The following is a 12242-nucleotide window of genomic DNA, read 5'->3' as shown; positions in this document are numbered from 1 at the left end:
TTTATGAAGATTTTACCGATAACAGTATCTTTTTTTTTCTTTTTATAAAAAAGTCCAAAATAAATAAAATAAAAAAATCTTTAATAATAGAAAAAAAAAAGGAACTACAAATTGGCAAAGGGCTCACTGCAGACACGTATTCCTTCAGGCTCCAAAATAAGTTCACAGCATGCCCCAGTCTTCATTTTTTACTTGCAGTTTCTTGAAAAATAAATACGACAGCCTGAAAAGATGAGGTCAAGTGTGTACAGCAGTAATGACGGTAATTACAACAGAGCTTGCACGATTTTTGCACACTTTTCCAATACAAAACAAAAAAACAGCATAAATGGTTTATAATTTTCCTCCTTTGAAAAGCACTGATGAGTGCTGTGAATTAAGTTCAATAGTCGTTTCTTCTGAATGCTGCTCTGATTAGATGGATTGTCTGCCTGTCTTCTCCTTCGGGTCTAATGCTGGTGGCACTTTCAAACCAAGCCTCTTGTTGCTTTTACTTTAAATATGGACATAAGCAACAACTAAGGTGATCAGAAACACAAATTACTGTAGAGAAAAGGATTTCACAACAAAATGTTTTTGCATGTACAAAAACAATTGGAAAGTTGGAAGAAATTGGACATAAAAAAAAAAATAAAAAAAAACAACCTTCTGCAACTGATATTAAAAAAACAAAACAGAATATATAACCTCAGAATACACATTCCAGCAGTTAAAGGGAATCTGTCAACTGAATATTATGCTCATAGCTGAGGATTTGAGCATATAGGTAATAGGGAGATAAATGATACCTTTCTCTTAGCTGATAGCTGTTTGCAAAGTTATAAAATATTGTGTTCCTTCTAAGTGCAAAAGCTGTGCTGAGCTGCAGCATGCACTGGACTTGGATTGATCTACAAGACTCAGTTTTGGAAACCAAACCCTGTACAGAAATCATGGAGAGCTGGGAGGAGGCGTGCATGCTACAGCTTAGCCAGGTCTTTATGAGTCTTTGGGAAAACATAATTATAAAATATAAAATGTTGTTTTCCTTCTAAGCTCAAAAGTTTTAGAAGCTGTGCTGAGCTGCAGCACTGGCCTTGGATTGATTCACAAGACTCAGTTCTGCAAACCAAACACTGTACATAAATCATGCAGAGCTTGGAGGATGTGTTCATGCTGCAGCTCAGCCAGGCCTCTATTACTCTTTAGGAAAACATAATTTATAACTTTGCAAACAGCCGTCAGCTAAGAGACAGGTGATATTTGTTATATATCCCATGTCTGCAGCTCTGAGCATGATATAGAGCTGAAAGATCCCTTTAAGTAAATACAAAGAGGGTTCCTTATTTAGGATCTCCATCCAATACATTACCTAGCCTCACTATAAATTGTAACTGATTGTCCAAAAAATATCATGTGATGCTTTATTTCCCCTGTGGTGGCACTCCAGGGCAATAGAACACTTGCTGCCTGGTGGAGGACACCCTGTGATTGGTTAAGGACTCCTTAAGATCAGCTCATGTTGTAAGGACCCTCTTGGATTGTGCAAAACATATTTAAGAAATATCAGAATTTGTTTATGTGAATTCTGGGGTGAAGATGGTAACACAAGTCACTACTTGTACAATGAGCTAGACTTCCATCATTTGTTAACACGAAAAGTTCCACCTAGCATATATCTACGTCTCAACCAATCATTATGTATCATGCTGTATATTTGCGGACACTGTAATGCAATACTATAACCATCTGAAGAGACTCCAAAAGCAGATTATACACAGAAAAATGACATGCTGATGCTGGGAACACACGTATTTGTGTCTTCCTCAGGGGGTAGGCACGAAAACATAAGTTTGAAGTCTTAGTATGTTCGTACCGATTTTTTTGCACTATGGGAGAGTGATATGATGGATCTATGTGATTGTTTACTTTTGTGCTTACCCAAAACAATTTTGTATCTTGAGAAGGGTCTAGGGCACTATGGCTGCTATATCCCAGTGGGAGTGGCTTGTTTGGTACCTTGCTCTATATATCATGAGGAGGCATATGTACTATGGTGTGTACCTTACACTTCTCTGACCCATATTACATGTAATATTGTCAGTGTGCTTGAGTCATTATATTGTGGTCACGTGCAGACATACATTGATTTCTTATGAATACTGGACACATGGTTACTTGTTTTTTTTTTTTTTTTTTCATTATGAACTAATATGCAATTTTTTAATTCTCTTGCAAAACTGCAATTTTTTTCCACAAATATATAAATTGTTGCAAATAAAATTCCATAAATGTGAACCAAGTGGTACAGGGAATGTTATCCTAATGGTTTTTGTGTCAGCAGTCTGCAGGTGCCTTCATTCACCTGTATTGTTCATCGGGGTTAAGTATATTCTGCTCGTAGCTAATGTTTCTTTCAAGATAAGTCTATCCCTGCATATGTACTTTTAATCTGTGTCCATGGAAACAGATTTAAATATGTGACCCCATCTGATTTCAAGTGGCTGCGTGATATAGTAAATACACTTTTTATTTTATTTAATCTTTTGATCCATATTTAAATCTACAATAATTTTATCTGATCTCCTTTACTCTAGGACCAATACTTAGATTCTGATTTGATATATATATATATATATATATATATATATATATATATATATATATATATGTATACATTTCAAACATGTGTTCTGTAATATGCAGACCTCTTTTGGTTCCAACCACTGTACACTGGAGACACACAAGGCCTGACATTTTGGAGATGCTCTGACCCAATCATCTAACCTTATCATTTGCTTTATTAACTTCAATAACTGACTGTTCACTTTCTTCCTAAGGTTAAAGGGGTACTCCACCAGAAAAGATCTTATCCCCTATCCAATGGAAAGGGGATAAGCTGTCTGATCAAGGGGGGGGGGGGGGGGTCCAGCTGCTTCGGACCCCTGTGATTTCCAGGCCGGCAGCAGCGGCATCCAAAACACAGAAGCTAGTGCATAGCCATCACCCCATCTCCCATAGGCATGAATGAAGGGGGCCTGGCGGCTGTCGTACCCCTTTAAGGCCACACAAGTGCCTGGCTGCATACAACCAAATTGTGGCTGCATGATTGTGCTGGAAAGATCTTGTGGACATTGATTGCCACATATTGGCCACACGCAACCAGGTACACACACCTATATATATGTGTGTATGTGTAGTAAGCATATTAAGTACTGATTAAATAAACAACATGCAGCGAAAATCATTTTACAAGGATCTTAAATAATATGACAAATGTTGAAGTGCACTGTAAAATACACATACCTATTTATTTCTGCAGACATGATACATGAGCTTCAATGGTGGTTAGTCTGCAGGAAGTAATGCATATTTCACTGTGAGAAGGTTCATTTTTATCTACAAACAATAAGCACAGATCACAAGTTGTGAAGACTCCTCTCTTCTGTAATATCTTCTTTCTATTTCTTCCTGTGGCGGTGAGAATGCTGGGCACTGTGAGGCAGACTGTGACTTGTTGTCATGCAAATAAGCTTACAACAACAAAATCACTAGTCTTCCACAAAGAGTCAGCCTGCATGGGGTCTTCTCGTCTGGAGAACCTAATTCCCAGATTTTTTTTCCCCCTGTCATGAATGTATCATGAATCTTCAGTTTTAAGATTAATATGGATAAATCAAACACATTGTTTAGTGATAATATCGAGCATTTCACTGATCAAAATGATGCAGGACTTCGGCATAGGAGGCTCAGAGTCTGTAATCTATCTGGAAATGTGGAGTAGTAGAAGCTGGGCGAAGCATGTCATAATGGACGTTAGATGAGAATATGGCAGTAGATGTACAATTGTTTGGGCAGTTTTGTGCAATACCCATAAAGGGGGACTCCACCCTTAGACATCTTATCCCCTTTCCAAAGCATAAGGGATAAAATGTCTGATCGCAGGGGTCCCGCCGCTGGGGACCCCATGATCTCCCTGCTGCATCCAGCGTTCGTTTAGAGCGTCGGGTGCAGCGCCGGATGCTCGTGATGTCACAGCCATGCCCGCTCATGACATCAAGGCCATGCCCCCTAAATGCAACTCTATGGGAGGGGGCGTGACGGAGCGTGACCATGACGTCACGAGCCTCCACCCCACATCTCCAGTCCAGCAAAGTTCGCTTCGTGCACCAGATGTCTGGAGTGCCGCATAGACTTGCATTGAGTATGTGTGGCCGTGACGTCAAGAGCGGGGAGTGACCATGACTAGAGATGAGCGAACTTACAGTAAATTTGATTTGTCACGAACTTCTCGGCTCGGCGGTTGTTGGCATTTCCTGCATAAATTAGTTCAGCTTTCCGGTGCTCCGGTGGGCTGGAAAAGGTGGATACAGTCCTAGGAAAGAGTCTCCTAGGACTGTATCCACCTTTTCCAGCCCACGGGAGCACCTGAAAGCTGAACTAATTTATGCAGGAAAAGTCATCAACTGCCGAGCCGAGAAGTTTGTGACGAATCAAATTTACTGTAAGTTCGCTCATCTCTAACCATGACATCACGAGCCTCCACCCCACATCTCCAGTCCAGCGAAATTCGCTCCATGCACCAGATGTCTGGGGTGCCGCAGCCGAGATCACAGGGGTCCCCAGCGGTGGGACCCCCACCATCAGACATCTTATCCCCTATCCTTTGGATAGGGGATAAGATGTCTAGGGGTGGAGTACCCCTTTAACTCAATATGCAGAATATGCTGAAAGAATGCCAACCCTTTGAGGCAGGAGAATAATAAAATCATAGCAAAATGAAAACAGCTCAGCCAGATTGGAGCACCACCTGTGCGCGGACCCGCCGGACCCGCCTCCGGCTTCTCACACGGCAATCTCAGGAAAATAAATATTGTCCCACATTCGGGTGAAGTCCAACAGGGTATAACTTTATTCAGAGGCTTGCAAATTCACGATTAAGACACTCTGACGCGTTTCACGCTTTTGCGATTAGTCATGGACTAAGCGAGAAAGCGTGAAACACGTCAGAGTGTTTTAATCGTGTATTTGCAAGCCTCAAAATAAAGTTTTACCTTGTTGGACTTCACCCAAATGCTGGACAAGATTTATTTTCTTAATAATAAAATCATGTCTGATATCCATCTGATATACATTTATATGGCAGATTAGATTCCAAAATATTATGACCAGTCCTTGTATGCATAGATCTGATCATTACTGTTGCTACAAAATTCTGACATCTTCCATAGACTTGTCAAATTTTTTGATTGGTTGGGTTGTCTTTGCTGAGACCTCAGTCAATCAGTAGAATGTGCAGAAAGAAGCACACACTTAAAGGGGTACTCCGTTGGAAAACATGTTGTTTTTTTTTTTTTTTTTTTAAATCAACTGGTGTCAGAAAGTTATACAGATTTGTAAATTACTTCTATTTAAACAATCTTAATCCTTCCAGTACTTATGAGCTGCTGTATGCTCCAAAGGAAGTCCTTTTCTTTCTGAATTTATTTTCTGTCTGCCACATTGCTCTCTGCTGACACCTCTGCCAGTGTCAGGAACTGTCTAGAGTTGGAGCAAATCCCCATAGCCAACCTCTCCTACTCCGGACAGTTCCTGACATGGACAGAGGTGTCAGCAGAGAGCAATGTGGTCAGACTGAAAATAAATTCTAAAAGAAAAGAACTTCCTCTGTATTATACAGCAGCTGATAAGTACTGGAAGGATCAAGATTTTTTAATAGAAATAATTTACAAATCTGTTTAACTTTCTGGCACCAGTTGACTTAAAAAAAAAAAAAATCTACCAGAGTACCCCTTTAAGCACTTCACTTGAAGTCTCACAGTGACCTTCATCCTATAAGTCTATAGAACCATCCAAAGAGCTAGCCAGAGATGGTTGCATGCTGAAAAGTAAAATGCTGAAGTGCGTGCTTTTCCCTGAGACCACCAGCAATTAAAACTTTTGACATTAATTTGTGAGATGTGTAACTTTTTGAGTGCCAGGTACTCATTAAGTCGTGGCCTCAATGAATGACCAGGTTTGTACACACACAAGCTGCTTACAATCAAGCACGGTCCTAAAATATTGGACCAAAGTGGGCAGGGACTAGCAGGAGGGTTGAGACAGATTTAAAGGGGTACTCCCGTGGAAAACATTTTTTTTATCAACTGGTGCCAGAAAGTTAAACAGATTTGTAAATGACTCCTATTAAAAAATATTAAACCTTCCAAAACTTATTAGCTGCTGAATACTACAAAGAAAATGGTTTTCTTTTTGGAACACAGAGCTCTCTGCTGACATCATGACCACAGTGCTCTCTGCTGACATCTCTGTCCATTTTAAGAACTGTTCAGAGTAGGAGAAAATCCCCATAGCAAACATATGCTGCTCTGGACAGTTTCTAAAATGGACAGAGATGTCAGCAGAGAGCACTGTGGTCATGATGTCAGCAGAGAGCTCTGTGTTCTAAAAAGAAAACCATTTCCTCTGTAGTATTTAGCAGCTAATAAGTACTGGACAGATTACGATTTTTTTTTTATAGAAGTCATTTACAAATCTGTTTAACTTTCTGGCAACAGTTGATTTAAAAAAAAAGTTTTCCACGGGAGTACCCCTTTAAGATCATTTACACCAGAAATAGTCCTAACATATAGGTCAGTGGTGTTCAACCTGTGGACCTCCAGATGTTGCAAAACTACAACTCCCAGCATACCCGGACAGCCAACGGCTGTCCGGGTATGCTTGGAGTTGTAGTTTTGCAACATCTGGAGGTCTGCAGGTTGAAGACCACTGATATAGGTGATAAAGGGCGTGATTATGAGCTGGCATAGATTTTAGTTCAAAGATGCATAGGCAGCAAAACATGCAACAAATGTATTATGAGGCATCATCTTCTTTATATACTTTGCTCCTTACTTCAATATAGTTGGTTAATACATTTTTTTTTTATATGACCAGTGTGTAAAAAGCCAGTCTTAATACCTAAATAGTCTAAAAAGTGCACCTCTGTGTGATTACTTTTAAAACTAATTGATGCAAGATGTTTTAATTGAGAAGCTGAGACTGTAATTGTAGGTTTACGGGTAGGCAGAGAAGCCCCCCCCCCGCCTCTTAACCCCTTAAGGACCAAGGACGTACCGGTACGTCCTTGGTCCTGCTCCCGTGATCTAACGGGGGGTTACACGGTAACCCCGCATCATATCACGGCGGGCCCGGCGTCATAGTGAAGCCGGGACCCGCCGCTAATAGCGTGCAGCGCCGATCCTTTAGCCGCGCGCTCAGAGCTGAGTCACACGGCTAAAAGGGAATGTAAAAACTGCCGGTTAGCTCAGTGCGCTGTTCGGGATAGCCGCGGCGAAATTGCGGCATCCCAATCAGCTTACAGGACAGCCGGAGGGTCCCTACCTGCCTCCTCGCTGTCCGATCGCCGAATGACTGCTCAGTGCCTGAAAGCCAGGCATGAGCAGTCAAGCGGCAGAATCATCGATCACTGGTTTCCTATGAAAAACCAGTGATCAATGATAAAGATCGGTGTGTGCAGTGTTATAGGTCCCTATGGGAGCTATAACACTGCAAAAAAAAAGTGAAAAAAAAAAGTGAATAAAGATCATTTAACCCCTCCCTATTAAAAGTTTGAATCACCCCCCTTTTCCCATAAAAAAAAACAGTGTAAATAAAAATAAAATAAACATATATGGTATCACCACGTGTGGAAATGTCAGAGTTATAAAAATATATTGTTAATTAAACCGCACGATCAATGGTGTACGTGCAAAAAAATTCAAAAGTCCAAAATAGTGCATTTTTGGTCACTTTTTATATCATTTAAAAATGAATAAAAAGTCAATAAGATCAATAAGTCCTATCAATGCAAAAATGGTACCCTTAAAAACTTCAGATCACGGCCCAAAAAATGAGCCCTCATACCGCCCCATACACGGAAAAATTTAAAAGTTATAGGGGTCAGAAGATGACAATTTTAAACGTATTAATTTTCCTGCATGTAGTTATGATTTTTTCCAGAAGTACGACAGAATCAAACCTATATAAGTAGGGTATCATTTTAATGGTATGGACCTACAGAATAAAGATAAGGTGTCATTTTTACCGAAAAATGTACTACGCAGAAACGGAAGCCCCCAAAAGTTACAAAACTGCGTTTTTTTTTTCAATTTTGTCGCACAATGATTTTTTTCTGTTTCACCGTAGATTTTTGGGCAAAATGACTGACGTCATTACAAAGTAGAATTGATGGCGCAAAAAAATAATCATATGGATTTTTAGGTGCAAAATTTAAAAAGTTATGATTTTTTAAAGGCAAGGAGCAAAAAATGAAAATGCAAAAACGGAAAAAACCCCGGTCCTTAAGGGGTTAAAGGGGTACTCTGCTGACCCCCCCCTTTTTTTTTTGTTATCAACTGATGCCAGAATGTTAAACAGATTTGTAAATTACTTCAGTTTAAAAATCCTAATCCTTCCAGTACTTATCAGCTGCTGTCCATGTCAGAAACTGTCCAGAGCAGGAAAGGTTTGCTATATGGATTTTCTCCTGCTCTGGACAGTTCTTAAAATGGACAGAGGTGTCAGCATACAGTACTGTGGTCAGACAGAAAGGAAATAAAAAAAAAATCTTCATGTGGAGCATACAGCAGCTCATAAGTACTGGAAGGATTAAGATTTTTCAATAGAAGTCATTTACAAATCTGTTTACCTTTTTGGCACCAGTTGATTTAAAAAAAAAATTCCAACGGAGTACCCCTTTAACATCAGCTTCAGGAAATGTTTGATGGAGGTAAAATCAGGTAAAGGGGAATCTTAAAGGAAAACTGTCATATTTTTTCTCCCACACTATCCACAGGTACCGGTGGATAGTGCGGGAGACACTGAACATTTTGAGTCCTACCTTGCCCGGATGCACTGCGCCGTTCCCTCGTTATAGCAGTTTTTCTGTACATTTAAATTAGCTGCTAACTGGCACGGGCGGGGTTACTGCCTTCATCTTGCACTGTGACATAGCTGCTGCCCGGCCCGCAGCACCGCCCGGCTAATGAATATTCATATAATGTCTTACACTCTCCTTCTCATCCCAGCCGATACTGCGCATGTGCAGAATTTCCTACTATACTCAGAAGCGGTCTTCAACGCTGCTTCATTAGTCCGGAGCAGCGCTGGAGTAAATCCCGCACATGCGCAGTATTGACCAGGATGAGAAGGAGAGTGTCTAAGACATTATATGAATATTCATTGGCCGAGCGGTGCTGCGGCCTGGGGGGCTGTTACGTCACAGTGCCAGATGAAGGCAGTAACCCCGCCCATGCCAGTTAGCAGCTAATTTAAATATACTGAAAAACTGCTATAATGGGCGAACGGCGCAGCGCATCCGGGCAAGGTAGGACTAAAAATGTTCAGAGTCTCCCGCACTATCCACCGGTACCTGTGGATAGTGCGGGAGAAAACATATGACAGTTTTCCTTTAACCTCTTAATGACTGCTGAGATGCCTTTTAATGGCAACCTTACGGCCAATACTTGCCTGCAACTACGGGGATTGAACTTTAGTCGCGGAATGCAGAAAGTAAACTTTCAGGTGCTGTCCGAGGTCCAACTGGAACATAATTGTGGGGTGCTGATTAGTTACTATGGTAGCCAGAGAGTTCTAAAAACTTTTATGTCTGCCATTAGGAGATCTTCTTGTACAGTCTGCCTCAGGCATGCTGTACTAGAAGACCACAAATTTGACAGTTCACCGCTATACAGTATCAAATTATTGCTTGTAAAAATCCCATTAAGGGACCAAAAAAGTTAAATGTTTTTTAAAATAATAAAAATGTAATTCATTCCCTTTTACCTTTTTTTTTATTTTTTTTTAATTAGTTTCTACTCTAAATTATTGGAGTTTAAACTCCAAAGTAATATCCAAACTATTAAAAATAATGCTTATCCCACATGATAAATGATGTAAAGGAAAAAAATATCAAATGCAAGTATTACTTATTTTTAGTTACATCACATCCAAGAATTTTTGAAAAAGCAGTCAAAAATTCCCATTGGCCCAATTATAATTCTAGAAAAATTACAGGTCACGGTGCAAAACAAGAGCCATCATACAGCGCAGAAGTCTAAAAAGTAAAACAAAGTCTAAAAAGGGGAATATGGTGAATCAAAGAATGTGTATTTTTTTTGTTTTGTTTTGTAAAACTTTTTTAAGTTTTAATTTTTATAACAGTAAAACAAAACAAAAATTATTTAAATTGAGTATCCCTTTAATTGTTCTGACCTGCACAATAATTTATCTGTTTTACTACAAAGTGAACAGCATAAAAACTAAACCCTTGAAACGTTGCAGAATCATAGGTGTATTTTCATATTTTTTAGCTCACAATTCTTTTTCTTTTTTTTGCAGTAAATTGTATGGTTAGATGAAGGATGTCTTTAAAAAGTACAATTAGTCAAAAACAAGGCCTCATGTGGATCTGTTTGTGTAAAAAATAAAGGCGTTATGGCTCTTAGAAGATGAGGAGTTACAAACGTGCCAAAAATCTGAAGTTTAAGGAGTACCTGTTCCCAAATAAACATTTTAATATAGTGTTCCTTGTGTAATTAGCAGACACCTTACCATTCACTTGCTTTTAAAATAATCAACATAAATATGTTTAAAATGTAATCAAAAAAACTGCCACTAGGTGGCTCTGTTCTGTTCCCTGCCACAATTAATACAGTGAGTTTGGTCTCCTCCCAGCCTGGAAGGAGTCTGAACTCAGGAAGTGTTTCTCTGCACTGGGCTTGATTGACAGCTGCACAGAGCCTCACTGAAAGCTGCAAAGCACTGCAACCATGTGAGGGCAGAAGTGGTCCCCCAGCAGGCTTCAGTGGAAAAGCCCACTTTCTCCTGCTGGGAGATTGTACTATGTGAGCAAGAAGAAAGGTATGATACACAGCTTTTTAAAGCTCTGAAACTGTATTTAAGGGCAGGAGGGGTCTTAGAAGTCGTTAGGGGACATAGCCTGAGTTAATTTAGAACAGTTTATTTGGTGACAGGTACTTTTTAAGAGTTCCTTTATTTTCTCTTCCTGCACTGTGGATGTTAACTCAATGTGCTCAATAAAATACATGAAAGTACAGCAGTTTGTGTGTTATTAGTTCAGTTAGATTGTGTTTGTGACTCAGATACAAATTAAACCATAAACTGTTAGTAATCAGGGAATTCCAAAGGGTTCACTTACTTTGTCACGTCATTTTCAGGTTAGAGTAATGGAACAAGTCACATCTAAAACATAAAAAAGATTTTCAAATGTCAACCTGTAACATGAAAATTTAGAATACACTGTTAAAGGGGTTATTCAGGAAAAAAAATTATATATATCAACTGGCTCCAGAAAGTGAATTACTTCTATTTAAAAAATCTTAATCCTTTCAGTAGTTATGAGCTGCTGAAGTAGAGTTGTTCTTTTATGTCTAAGTGCTCTCTGATGACACCTGTCTCAGGAACTGTGTCGAGTAGAAGCAAATCCCCATAGCAAACTTTTTCTACTCTGTGCAGTTCCCAAGACAAGCAGAGATGTCAGCAGAGAGCATTGTTGCCAGACAGAAAAGAACAACTCAACTTCAGCAGCTGATAATTTTTGAAAGGATTAAGATTTTTTAATAGAAGTAATTTACAAATCTGTTTCACTTTCTGGAGCCAGTTGATGTAAGAAAAAAAAAGTTTTTTTTCCTGTAATACCCCTTTAAGAGCAAAACAAAGACATGTCAGATAATGGTCAGTAGAATTTATCAAGGAAGAGTCCCACATATATAAGACTTTGGTTTCCAAGTATAGTCAAAACAGGTTCAAAAAGTATTACACCAACCCATTCGTTAGTAACATAATAACATAGTCCATCAAGTTCAACCTATAACCCTAATGAGTCCCTACTGAGTTGAGTTGATCCAGAGGAAGGCAAAAAAAACTCATACTAGAGATAAAAATTCCTTCCCGACTCCAATTGATGTTCATTTATTTGCATACGTTCATTTCCATTGCAGTATATTATTGGTTTCAGCAAATCCAAGTTGAGTTGTTCTATGGGGATTCTCTCCTTCTCTAGACAGTTCCTGACATGGACAGAGGTGTCAACAGAGAACACTGTGGTCAGACAGAAAAGAACAACACAACTTCCTCTGTAGTATACAGCAGCTGATAAATACTGGAAAGATTAGGATTTTTAAATAGAAGTAATTTACTAATCTATTTAACTTTTTAGCACCAGTTGATTTAAAAAATATGTTTTCCACCGGAGTACCCCT

At 39.3% G+C, this 12242-nt stretch overlaps 1 long non-coding RNA gene across 1 annotated transcript; it reads right to left on the bottom strand.

Moving 5' to 3' along the window:
• Window positions 1-286: 286 nt before the first annotated feature.
• LOC130368360 (uncharacterized) lies at window positions 287-11394 on the bottom strand. Its single transcript, XR_008892431.1, has 2 exons — window positions 11180-11394; window positions 287-3378 (listed from the first exon to the last, which is right to left on the bottom strand). It is a non-coding gene; the product is annotated as an uncharacterized LOC130368360 (long non-coding RNA).
• Window positions 11395-12242: the final 848 nt, after the last annotated feature.

The sequence above is a fragment of the Hyla sarda genome, chromosome 4, assembly GCF_029499605.1.
Source record: "Hyla sarda isolate aHylSar1 chromosome 4, aHylSar1.hap1, whole genome shotgun sequence".
Lineage (NCBI taxonomy): Eukaryota > Metazoa > Chordata > Amphibia > Anura > Hylidae > Hyla > Hyla sarda.
The sequence above is the reverse complement of the archived record's forward strand: the minus strand, read 5'-3'. Positions and strand labels throughout refer to the sequence as shown.